The sequence below is a fragment of the Eumetopias jubatus genome, unplaced genomic scaffold, assembly GCF_037043125.1.
Source record: "Eumetopias jubatus isolate StellerSeaLion01/CBP00866 unplaced genomic scaffold, mEumJub1_p1.0 scaffold_5, whole genome shotgun sequence".
NCBI classification, from domain to species: Eukaryota; Metazoa; Chordata; class Mammalia; order Carnivora; family Otariidae; genus Eumetopias; species Eumetopias jubatus.
In genome coordinates, this window is record NW_028274811.1 from 96,180,062 (window position 1) to 96,192,189 (window position 12,128).

The following is a 12,128-nucleotide window of genomic DNA, read 5'->3' on the forward strand; positions in this document are numbered from 1 at the left end:
TTTAGAGCAAAATTTAGAGGGTATGTAAAAGTGTCAGGGTTGGGCGCCTGGGTGGCTCAGTCTTTAAGCGTCTGCCTTCGGCTCAGGTCGTGATCCTAGGGTCCTGGGATCGAGCCCCATGTCGGGCTCCTTGCTCCGCGGGAAGCCTGCTTCTCCCTTTCCTGCTCCCCCTGCTTGTGTTCCCTCTCTCGCTGTGTCTCTCTCTGTCAAATAAATAAATAAAATCTTAAAAAAAAAAAAAAAGTGTCAGGGTTTTCTGGGTTTGAAAATAAAATGACTTCTCATGCCCAGCCTCTCCAGAGGGCAAACTATTCTCAAATTGAAATGACCTTCAGCAAAGGGGTCCTGCTCACTACTTCATTAACCCTTTCAAACAGACAATCCTCCTAACAAACTTCAGACTGGGCTTGTCTGTCTTAAACAGGATGTCCCTGAAGAAGTACCCAAAGTAGAAAGTACTTACGTGAGCCAAAGAGATTTGTGGTCATGGCTTTTTCCCCAACAGAAGGAACTCCAGGAAGAATCATTTAAAAACTCAACATTTTTTAGAATCAGCTTGAACTAAAAGAGAAGGAAATAGTGCAAGGTGAAAGAAAGGGCTTTGGATTCCAGAACTTCTATGAGCAGGAAGCAGGCTCAGAAACCTCAGAAACCATTCAGGGCAAACACAGTTTACATTTCATGGAAAAGGAAGACTAAATCCAGAAGGTAGAACCAAGAGCTCAGGAGGCAGAGCTGTAGAGAGAATAAATGAATAGAATTGGGTCCTAAGCAAGGAAACTATATTGCAGTTTTCCGATGCCTATCCCACCATTGTATGTTGGGTGTAGAAGACAGCCTGTTTTTTTATTTTGTTTATATTATATATCTATATATCTATATACATAAATATATATTTTTAAGGACCGGGGGGAGGGACTGAGGGAGAGGGAGAGAGAGAATCTTAAGCAGGCTCCACACCCAGGGCGGGGCCAGATGCCAGACTCAATCTCACAACCCTGAGATCATGACCTGAGCTGAAATCAAGAGTCAGATGCTTAACCAACTGAGCCACCTGGGCGTCCCAATAATCTGTCTTTTTGTTCACAGATACTCAGATCAGGAAGTATCATTCTTGAAGAGCTTTAACTAAAGATCCATACTCAAGGCACCTCATCTACACCTAGAAGTAATATAGAAGACAAGGTCCTGGACTTCATGTCTGTCCCTGATGGCACAAGATGTTTGGGAGAGTCTTTGGATAGGACAACTGCATTTTGAGTGAAGGAAGAACATAATTTGTGGTCAGATGCAGACTATGGCAGTTTTAAAATCTGACCTCCCAATTTTTTGACATTCCTACTATGTAAGAGTGGGATCTGTCTCCTTCCCTTCAACCTTGGCTCTGCAACTGCTTGATCAATAGAAAACAGCAGAAGTGGTACTATGTCAGTTTCTGGCCCAGGCCTTAAGAAATGAGCAGCTTCTATTTCCTCTTGGGATTCTTGAGAATCTTGGGATTCTCACTTTTGGATCCCACCCACCATGCTATGAGGAAAGCCCAGGCCACAGGGAGAGGCCAAGGGATTGTGTTCCAGTAGACAGCCCCACTAAGGTCCCAGTCTATAGTCAGCATAGGAATAAGAAAACTTTAAGATTCTAGCCCCAACCAATATCCAACTATAACCACATAGGAGACAATGAGTGAGATAGGACTAGATGAACCCAGGCAGGCCCCAGAACCATGAGAGAGAATTAAATTATTGCTTTCCTTTTCCAAATATTATCTGTTTATTGACAGAAAACAGGCAAGTCTAGAAGGGCCTGGGGCCAAAGCATCTTCTCAAAGGCAAAAGGTAGGGTCAGCTGGGCTCCATCTTGCCAGGATGAGTGGGATCCTAGTCCTCACCCCCTTCTGGAACAGTGGTGGATTTGGGGTTCCCTGCAGCCTCTAAAACCAGCTCTACTGCCCCGTCACCAGCCACTCAGCACAACTTCTCCCCTCTGACCACCAGGATTTCTTTAATATTCCTCTTCCTATCCAGGTCCAAGAACCAGCCCAGGTTGTCTATGACGATGTAGTGCTTCTGGCAGCTGGGGCATGTCACAATGACCACACCCTGGTGATAGGCCAGCTTGGAGATGTGCTTGGAGGACCGTGTCCAACAGATTTTGCAAGCGTAGACAAGCTGGTAGTGCGTGGCCCGGGGCCCCGGCTCCAAGCTCAAGTGCTGCCAGCCCCGGACTCCAGCCCCAGCCTGCCTTCTCCCCATGGCCTCCAGGCCAGCCCCACGTCCCCACAACCACCTCACACCTCGCCCCTGGGGCCATGTGCTACTCAGCAGCCGTGGCCCGCAGCATCCCCTAAATCATTGCCATTTTTTTTAAAGTCACTAAGCATTGGAGTGATTTTTTACACAGCAATAGATAACCAGAACAGTTCCCATAATTACTTTATATAATCTTAAATTGCCTGAGTTATGACAATATGCATATATGACCTTAATAATTATAAAGAGTCACTAACATATAAAATAAATTAGGGGCGCCTGGGTGGCTCAGTCAGTTAAGCAGCTGCCTTCAGCTCAGGTTATGATCCCAGGGTCCTGGGATGGAGCCCCGCATCGGGCTTCCTGCTCAACGGAGAGCCTGCTTCTCCCTTTCCCTCTGCCTGCCGCTCTGCCTACTTGTGCTCTCTATCCTTCTGTCAAATAAATAAATTTTAAAAAAAACTTAATAAATAAATAAATACATAAATAAATAAAAAATAAAATAAATTAAAAATTACTATTAAAATGACACAAGGTTTTGGAATCAAAGAGAACTAGGTATAAATCCTGGTCAGCATCCTATTACTTATATGACATTAGATAAGTTACTCAGTCTCTCTGATTCTCAATCTCTTTCTCTTTAAAATGGTGTTTAAGAGGTGCCTGGCTGGCTCAGTTGGTAGAGCATGTGACTCTTGATCTCAGGGTTGTAAGTTCAAGCCCCATGTTGGGTGTAGAGATTACTTAAAAATAAGATCTTAAAAAAAAAAACCCTCACACATGTAAAATTAAATAAATAAATAAAATGGAGTTAGTTAAGAATGCCTATTGTATAAGATTGTTGTGAGGTTTAAAATGAGAGAAAAAAATGTAAATCCTTAGCCCAGCGCCTGGTACACAGTAGCTGCTCAATAAACATTACTCATCCTTGTTACTTGATATTGATTGAGCCAATGCTGGCTAGCAAAGCCTCTGGTAATGAATAGGTCTTCTCTCATGTAGAAGCACTGACAATTCTATTAAGCAGGCCAAGTGCCAGTTTACCTTGTGCAACAGACTCTGTGGCTGGATGACTCTAGAAGCAGACATTCCAAACAGAGCTTAGGCATTTATTTGGTTCCAGATGTTAATTGCTCCAGTTCACTTGCTGCTGGAAACTGACTCACCTGTGGCCTTGAGCATCATTGGGTGTCAGTGTAAACAGGTAAGAAGTGAACAAGGTAGGGGCGCCTGGGTGGCTCAGTCATTAAGCGTCTGGCTCAGGTCATGATCCCAGGGTCCTGGGATTGAGCCCCAAATCGGGCTCCCTGTTCCACGGGAAGCCTGTTTCTCCCTCTCCCTCTCCCCTTGCTTGTGTTCCTGCTCTCGCTGTCTCTCTCTCTGTCAAGTAAATAAATAAAATCTTTAAAAAAAAAAAAGAAGTGAACAAGGTAAAGGAGACAGACATCTACATCATGGTAAGATCAGTGCTCTGGCGCAATGACTCAGCTTCTGCAGAGGAGATGGAGAAGCTAGGTTGACTTTCTGTTAGCTAGTCAATTCAACTGGCTGGATATGAATTAAACATTGACTTTCACAAAGACCTAATGTTTGTGTTGTAAAACATCCAAAGCAAGAGTTGGTGAGGCTCACAACATAAGGAAGCTTGTGGTCTAGTTAATGATGTTAACTCAATCACTCTTATACTTATTCACTCATTCCACAACAGAATGTCTTTCCCTAGCTGGTCTCTGCCTGAGCCCCATCTAAGCTGTTACCTTTACCACAGCCAAAGTAAACTTTCTAAAACCTGGTACTAATCCTGACATTCCCCTGCCTTGATTGGTCTCTGCTGTTCTCTGGAGTGAATCCAAACTCTTTAGCATGGTTTCCAAGAAATTTTATGACCTGGTTTAAAACCCTCCAAGGGTTTTCCATTGCTTTAAGATTGGAATCCAGGGGCACCTGGGTGGCTCAGTTGTTAAGCGTCTGCCTTCAGCTCAGGTCAGGATCCCAGTGTCCTAGGATCGAGTCCCGCATCGGGCTCCCTGCTCAGTGGGAAGCCTGCTTCTCCCTCTCCCACTCCCCCTGCTTGTGTTCCTGCTCTCGCTGTGTCTCTCTCTGTCAAATAAATAAAATCTTAAAAAAAAAAAAAGATTGGAATCCAAACCCTTTCTCTGTGTTCTACTAGGCCTGCATGAACTGGATCCTCTCTGACCTCATCTCCCCACCCTCTACCTCCCTCCTTCACTCCACTCCAGACACACTGGTCACCTTGTTTCCCCAAAATGCCTCAGAGTCTTGGTACAAGCTCTTCCCTCTGCCTGGAACCTCATCCTCGAGTTTTTTGCCTAACTGGTTGCTTAGTAAACTTCTTAAGTCAACCATTCCCTAATCAATCAGCTACTTACACATCAAAATTAGTTGACTTTTTTTATTCTTTTTTTTTTAAGATTTTATTTATTTATTTGAGAAAGAGAGAGCAAGAGAGCACAAGCAGGGGCGCCTGGGTGGCTCAGTCATTAAGCGTCTGCCTTCGGCTCAGGTCATGATCCCGGGGTCCTGGGATGGAGCCCCGCATCGGGCTCCCTGCTCAGCAGGAAGCCTGCTTCTCCCCCTCTCACTCCCCCTGCTTGTGTTCCCTCTCTCTCTCTCTGTCAAATAAATAAATAAAATCTTTTAAAAAAAGAGAGAGAGAGAGAGCACAAGCAGGGAGTAGGGGAAGAGGGAGAGGAAGAAGCAGAATCCCCGCTGAGCAGGGAGCCCCACGCGGGGCTCCATCCCAGGACCCTAAGATCATGACCTGAACTGAAGATAGACGCTTAAAGGACTGAGCCACCCAGGTGCCCCATTAGTTGACTTTCTTAACAACATGTATTGTAAACTGTAATTATCTCACTTCTTTGTCAGTAGGCCCCTTGAAAGCAAGAATCCTAACAGCCAAGGTCACTGCAATATCCTCAACTCATAGAACAGTACTTAAAATATAGTATGTGCTCAAAACATTGGTGGGTAAGAATGAATTGCCATTTTCCAGATTTGGAATCCAAAGCTTAAGTAGTACAATCAAGTCTGACTGATTTCAAAGTCCATCCTCTAGACCTATATTGCTAAAGTAGCTGGTCAGTAAACTATTTGTTACTGGTCCAAGCCTAAGGCAGTGACAGATAGGGCCAAAATGTAAAATAAAGAAGGGCTACCTTCATGGAGTACATCTCACTATGGAAAGACTATCAGCTGAACTAAAAACAGTGTGCTCAGTGAAGCAGTTGATACACATTCTGCTGCAAGTTCCATATCCCACTGGGAACTAATGACAGTCTGGGGTCAGCACCCACCTGTGTGCCACACTTTGCCTAGCATTCCTCTAGTCGGGCCACCACACTATACTCTTTACTCTTCCTTAGCCCTCATTTGATGACTTCATGTGAAGCACTTGGTTTATTCCTGGCTCCTTCCTTCCTCTCATCTGTGGGTTTGTGCACAGGAAGTGTCTGATAATTTATATTGTAGATAAAGAGAATATTGAAAAGGTGGGTAGGGTTTTTTTAATCCTGCTTTTCAAAATAAGTAAAAAAAAATTTTTTTTTGGATTATTTCCCAGTTTTGGAATTTTCAAAAGGCTCTAAGCTCCAGAAAACTAGCTATTCTTACTGGGTAATTGGCTAAGCTCTGTCAAAGCCCTGATTTACAAAGTAGAACTGTGCAAACTATTCTTATCCTACACACGGGCCTCACAGCCTAAGGCAGTGATAGCCTCAAAAATCCTATGCTGCAGGGGCCTGTCCTCATGTGCTCTTAGTCTCTTGTCTCATTGGTGCAGAGGTCCCTAACCATTCGCCATTACCATGGACTTTCTACCAGTGCTTTTACTTCTAATCCCACCAAACAGCCCCCCTACACACACACACACACGCACACGCACACACACACACACACACACACAAACACCCCATGTCAACATAGCATGCCAGTAGGAAAGGCTTCTTCACTCATTCAATAGTCAGTGAGAGCTTTCTATGGGCCAGGAACTTTGTTAAGAATTGAGGAATAGGGGCACCTGGGTGGTATAGTTGGTTAAGCATCCGACTCTTGGTTTTGACTCAAGTCATGATTTCAGGGTCCTGGGATCGAGCCCCACATCAGGCTCCACACTCAGCGGGGAGTCTGCTTCTCCCTCTCCCCCTGCTCATTCTCTCTTTCTCTCTCTCAAATAAATAAATTCTTCATAAAGAAAAAAAAGAAGAAGAAGAGTTGAGAGTTAAAGAACAGAGTCTTTGCCCTCTGGGAGCTTTCTGAGCTGAGTGAGGAAGTCAGACTAAATGTGACACCAATAGTCTCATGATGAAAGCTTATGAACAAAGTATTCAAGTTTTACAAGAAAGTCAAACAGACACCCTAATCTAGTCAGCTTGCGTGCACTAGCAAGGGAAAAAGGGACCTTTACACTGAGGCTCAAATATCAGCAAGAATGCTTTGTCTTTCTAATAGTCACCAACAAGGCCACCCTTTTGCTCCCATATGTCAGCTACTTTGTTGAGCACTTTAGATGCAGGCAGTCATTTATTTTTACAAAGGATGAATGGCGTGGGAGCCTTTTTTTTTTTTTAAAGATTTTATTTATTTATTCATGAGAGACAGAGGGGGGGAAGAGAGAGAGAGAGAGAGAGAGAAGCAGAGGGAGAAGCAGGCTCCCAAGGAGCAGGGAGCCCGATGTGGGACTCGATCCCAGGACCTCGGGATCATGACCCGAGCCGAAGGCAGATGCTCAACCATCTGAGCCACCCAGGCGCCCACGTGGGAGCCTTTTTTATCCTCCTTCTACAGATGAGGAGGCCAAGACATAGATAAATTACCACTCCAAAGTTGCACAACCAATGAAAGATCAAAACCTAATCCTGCCTAATTTGATGCCTAGCTTTTACCACGGAACTCTACTCCAACCTGTTCAAGGCCTTGATAAACACACTCCTGTAGGAATCTCAGGCCCAGCAAGAGGCCTAGCTGTAATAAGAGGTGCCCCTGATTACACACAATGTTAGGAAGCCTGTGATGGCTCCCAGACCATACTCTCTTCAATATTAACCCCATAAAGTACAATGATTCACTCCTACTAAGCTGCCTTTGTTGTCAATAATTACTGGTTGTTGGAAGTTTCTAGAAGGCTCAGAGTTTCCAGGTTATATTTGAAGGACTTGGACCCAAACCATCCAATTTATTTATTTGTGAGCCACCGTTCTGTGTCAGACCCCATGCTAAGCTTGGGGATACCAAGCAGAGTATGTCACAATCCTAGCATTCAAAGAATTCATCTGATATTGAAGAAGACAGGCAAGTGAAGGATCACTATATTACTATGCAAAGAGAGGCAAAGAGAAGCTTGTGCAGAGACCAGAAGTAGCATGGAGGAAAGGAAGTCTTTCCAGAGGAGGGGATTTCTGGGTTGGGCTTTAAAGTATGAACAGGTGTTCAATGGGAAGTCAAGAAGAGAGCGTTACAAATGCAAAAGGGATAAAAGCATCAGGCAATAGCATGTACTCCATTTGCTATAAGCAGTTTTTGTCTTATCACAGCATATAATGAGGGTGCATGGATGCAAGGGATGCAGCTAAAGAAGTTTAGACCACCCAGTCATAATGGGTCTTCAATCCTAGGCTAAGGGGCTGGGATTTTATCCCGAAGATGACATGAGGGGAGAGACATGGTTCTAAACCCTGGAAATGATACTGTCCAGTTTGCTTTTGAAAAAACTCTCTCTGGTATCAGTAAGGAGGGTAGATGGGAAAAAGCCAGTCAAGAGGCAGGAAGGGACTTTAAGAGTATACATGGGAGATGTGGAGGCTGGTGCTTGGATGAAAGCAGTGAGGTTGGACAGGAAGGAAGAGACAGAAGGACAGCAGCAAGAGGACTTAGTGACTGGTCAGATGTGGGCTAGGACAGGGCGAGAGGAGTCCAGGATGACTCCCAGCTTTCTGTGTTGGGCAAGTGTGTGGATGCTGTCTACTTGTTTACTCTCTATGTCCCCCCTTGAAATGTAAACTCCAGGAGAGTGGGACTTTGTCTTCTTCTTCACCACACCCCAAATACCTAGAACAGTGCCTGCCACACTGTAGGAGCTCAGTAAGCCGTTGTTAAATGAAGTTCTCATCCCAGCACTTCTCTCCATCTCTGCTGCCACCACACTGATTCAAGTTCCCACACAGTTCCCAGAGTGCTCCTGGAGCCTCCCCTGCTTGCATGGGGGCCAGGAGGGTGAGGGAGAAGCTTGGGGTGACTAGCCTTTCCATTTCCAAGTCATGGCACCTCTCCAGTCCACCCAATCTCCACAGAGCAGCCAGAGTGGCTTTCTAAAATCATAGACCATGTCAATGCCCTGCTTAAAGTTTTCCGGGGGTCCTCAAGGCCCAGCGTGCCCACTTCTCCAACTTCACTTCCTTTACTTTGACACACTTTATTCTCAACTGCCCATGCTTTGCTCTGTTCCTAAAGCCAAATATACCTCCAGTGCCAGTCACACCTCTGTCTTCCCCAGCAATTTGCAAGGATTCTAGCTCCTATACTATCTTCTCAGAGAGGCCTTCTCTGACTATCCAAACTAAAATAGAGCCTTCCTTCTCTGCCCTAGCACATCAACCTGATTACTTCTTTCACATCACTTATCACAGCCTATTCTTGTTTGCTGATATGTTGACTTGATTATTATTTCTCTCTTTTTCACCCCTCTCTCCTCCTAGCATGTATTCCAGTGCCCAGAACATAGTTATAGCTCAATTAACATTTCTGGACACAATTGTGCTTCCACTATTATGATGGTGATGCTGATGATGCTCATACAAATGATGCTCTCCCACAGTGAGATGCTGGTTTGCATTTGTGGATCCAAGGACTGATTGGAACATATTTTCAACCATCTAATTAGAGACAGAATCCATTGTCACAAGCTTGGTTTGCGCTTTGAAGCTAGGGTGTGTGTGTGTGTGTGTGTGTGTGTGTGTGTGTGTGTGTGTGTGTGTGTGTCTTTACTTCATGCCAGGAGACCTCATAATCATCATTAGGTACAATATACCACCTGCCTCCATGGATACCCACTTGGTAAAAGCAAAATGAGGATGTGGCAGTTCTCCTCTATTCCTTTGCAAGACAGGATGAATTTATTGTAAACTATAAATATTGAGACAGGAAGACAGTCTCTTGGCCCCTTCAGATATTTTTCCCCAGCTCCCACACTGGTTCTGCTGGGAGGGGTTTTTAGGACATGCTAGAGAGGAGAGAAAAATGCAGTTACCCAGACAGTACTGGAGGGAGGGATTGGGCAGACAGCCAACAGGGGCTACAGAAGAAACTTTCTGGTCAAAAACTGAAGCAGGATAACCTATCAGTTTCAATAACACTGGGAAAAACCTAAAGGAAAGCACAGTTGAATACATCTCATAATGTTCCTGAAAAAGAGACATTTTAGTGAACCTCAAAAATCAGAAAGGGAAGAAACCTCAATTGTTTCATTTTAAAGATGGGTAATCTGAAACCCAGAGAGAAGAAAGGACTTTCTCAGGATCACGCAGAAATTCTGTGGCTGATCTAAGACTAGAATTCTCATTATTCAAAATTCCAGGGGCGCCTGGGTGGCTCAGTTGGTTAAGTGACTGCCTTCGGCTAGGGTCATGATCCCGGAGTCCCAGGATCAAGTCCCACATCGGGCTCCCTGCTCAGCGCCGAGTCGGCTTCTCCCTCTGACGCTCCCCCCTCTCATGTGCTCTCTCTCTCATTCTGTTTCTCTCAAATAAATAAATAAAATCTTTAAAAAAAATTTAGTGTTTTTCTGGCACATAACCTCACCAGTGTAAGCCTAACTCTTAAGCTAAATTAAGCTAAGTCATTTCTGTGGCCACAGAAACTAGCAAGTGCCTGTGTCCAAAACTCACACAAATTCTTATGACTTCTCATTTCTAGCTCTCCTTCCTCTCAGTCCATGGTCAGCCTATCACAAGACACACATATCACTTCCCCTTTGATTTCCAAGTTGATGCTATCAGAAAGAGGCAGGAAGTAACCAAAAGATATATGCTGGTGGAGAACAGAGTGTGTACACGATACTTACAAAAACAGCAGGTGAATCCATATTAGATGCTGAACACTCTTTGAAGCCATGTCCGATCAGAAATCATGACTTTCATCCAATAAAACTATGGGCAAACAGGACCATTTGAGAACATCTACAGTTCTGTATGGGATAGAATGGCAAGAGGGAAAAAAAGAGGAAAAGAAGGTTAAGTCTACCAGTCATGGTTCAGAGTTATCTGGTTACATATCTGAGAACTCAAAAGAATATTTCTATAAAAAATATAAATAAAAACTTATTTCTAAACAACAAATGTGGAACCTGGGGTCAAAGTAACAAAAAATAAGATAACTCAAAGTACCAATTAGACCTGAGGTCCAGTCCTAAATAATTACCTTAGCCAAACAGCATAGATAACCATTCTTCATATTTACAATGAGGGTAACAATAGCAATAACAGACATGGTCATCACTTACTGATCATTACCCATATGACAGGCAATGAGTTAATCACTTTATATCCCTTCTTTCTTGTAATCCCCATCCCAATGCCATGGAATGTAGACATCATCATTTAGATAGAATCAGAGAGACGAAGTAATTTGCGCAAATGTATTGCCAAGTTATAGGACCAAGATGTAAATTCAAATTTGGAGTTCTTAATCATTATATTTCAAAGGGTGGTTGTGAGGATTAAATCTAAATTAACATTTTAAAAGTAAGGAAAGCACCTTGCATAGTGCCAGCTCCCAGGACATGCTCCCTGGTAGTTTGTGTGCCTTCCTGTCTATATTCGCAATCCTTGTCTCATCCTTCACAAGGGAGGGACAGTAAGGCTCAATCGTCCGTGGCCAACTCTCAAACCATCCGAACGGTGGCCAAAGTTACTGAATTCCTGGTCAACTTACTGGGGGACAGATGTGGAGGGGTGGAGGGGAGGCCAGGAGAAGATCCTCAATGCCTTCCTTCCTGTTCCAGCTAGAAAACTCAGAATCTAGGAGGCATAGGGAAAGGGGTCTCTGGCTTTGCTGTGAGAACTGGAGCATCTAATTTTCTTCTCTGGAAATTTTCCCCTTTGTAAGGACGGAGCTGGGCTGCACGGCCCCTGAGGGGACCACGGAACTGTGGCAAAGAGCACGTGTCCCGCAAGTTACTTAACTTCTCAGATTCCACCCCATCTTCAAAATGAGTTACCGATAATGATTGTAAGGCAGTTTACAAGGTTGCTTAACTGAACTAAGTAATTCCACAAAATGTGCTTAGCAGAGTGCCTAGGACATGGTAAGCATTCAATTAAATGTTAGTTATTATTTTTACTGCCATTATTTCTATAATTCCAAACCCAACAACACTCGGGATGTCTCTATTAAGCCAGGGGGTCCCGATGTGAATGACTTGAATTTACAAATGCACTCAATGGTCTGCCTAAACAACGGGTCTACAGCCCTTCATTTAGCGCTTTCCATGGTACAATGACCAGGTTTTCTCCCTCCGGGGAAAGTCCGCGACTTACAGAACAGCCACAACAGTGCCTGCAGAGAGTACCCTTCCCCTTATCTTTCAGCGGCCGGGTGAGGCCTGAGCCCGACTTCCACAGCCCGCCCACCTCAGCCACCATTGGTCGCCTCGTAGCTGGCGTGATTAAGGCCCTTCCCCCTTCTCTCTGGGACCACGCTGAGGCGATCTCCGGAAGCGGAGGGGCCTCAAAGGAGGGACCGCGACGCATCCTGGGCTTTGTAGTCCGGCCCTACAGCTGAAGCCAAAGATCGGGGCGTCAGGACCCGGAGGACTACAATCCCCAGCAGCCGGCGGCGAGCGGAGAGAGGCGGAGCTCGCGTCAC

At 44.7% G+C, this 12,128-nt stretch overlaps 1 long non-coding RNA gene and 1 pseudogene across 1 annotated transcript in view; both read right to left on the reverse strand.

The window, feature by feature from the left end:
- The window catches only part of LOC148164386 (uncharacterized), a 78,124-nt gene extending 66,248 nt beyond the window's left edge, over window positions 1–11,876 (reverse strand). The window contains exons 1-2 of the long non-coding RNA XR_015768257.1: window positions 11,801–11,876; window positions 10,327–10,449 (exon numbers count right to left, since the gene is read on the reverse strand). This is a non-coding gene — a long non-coding RNA (uncharacterized LOC148164386). The remainder of the gene's footprint in view (window positions 1–10,326; window positions 10,450–11,800) is intronic.
- Window positions 1,842–5,443, reverse strand: LOC114208588 (DNL-type zinc finger protein pseudogene; annotated as a pseudogene).
- Window positions 11,877–12,128: the final 252 nt, after the last annotated feature.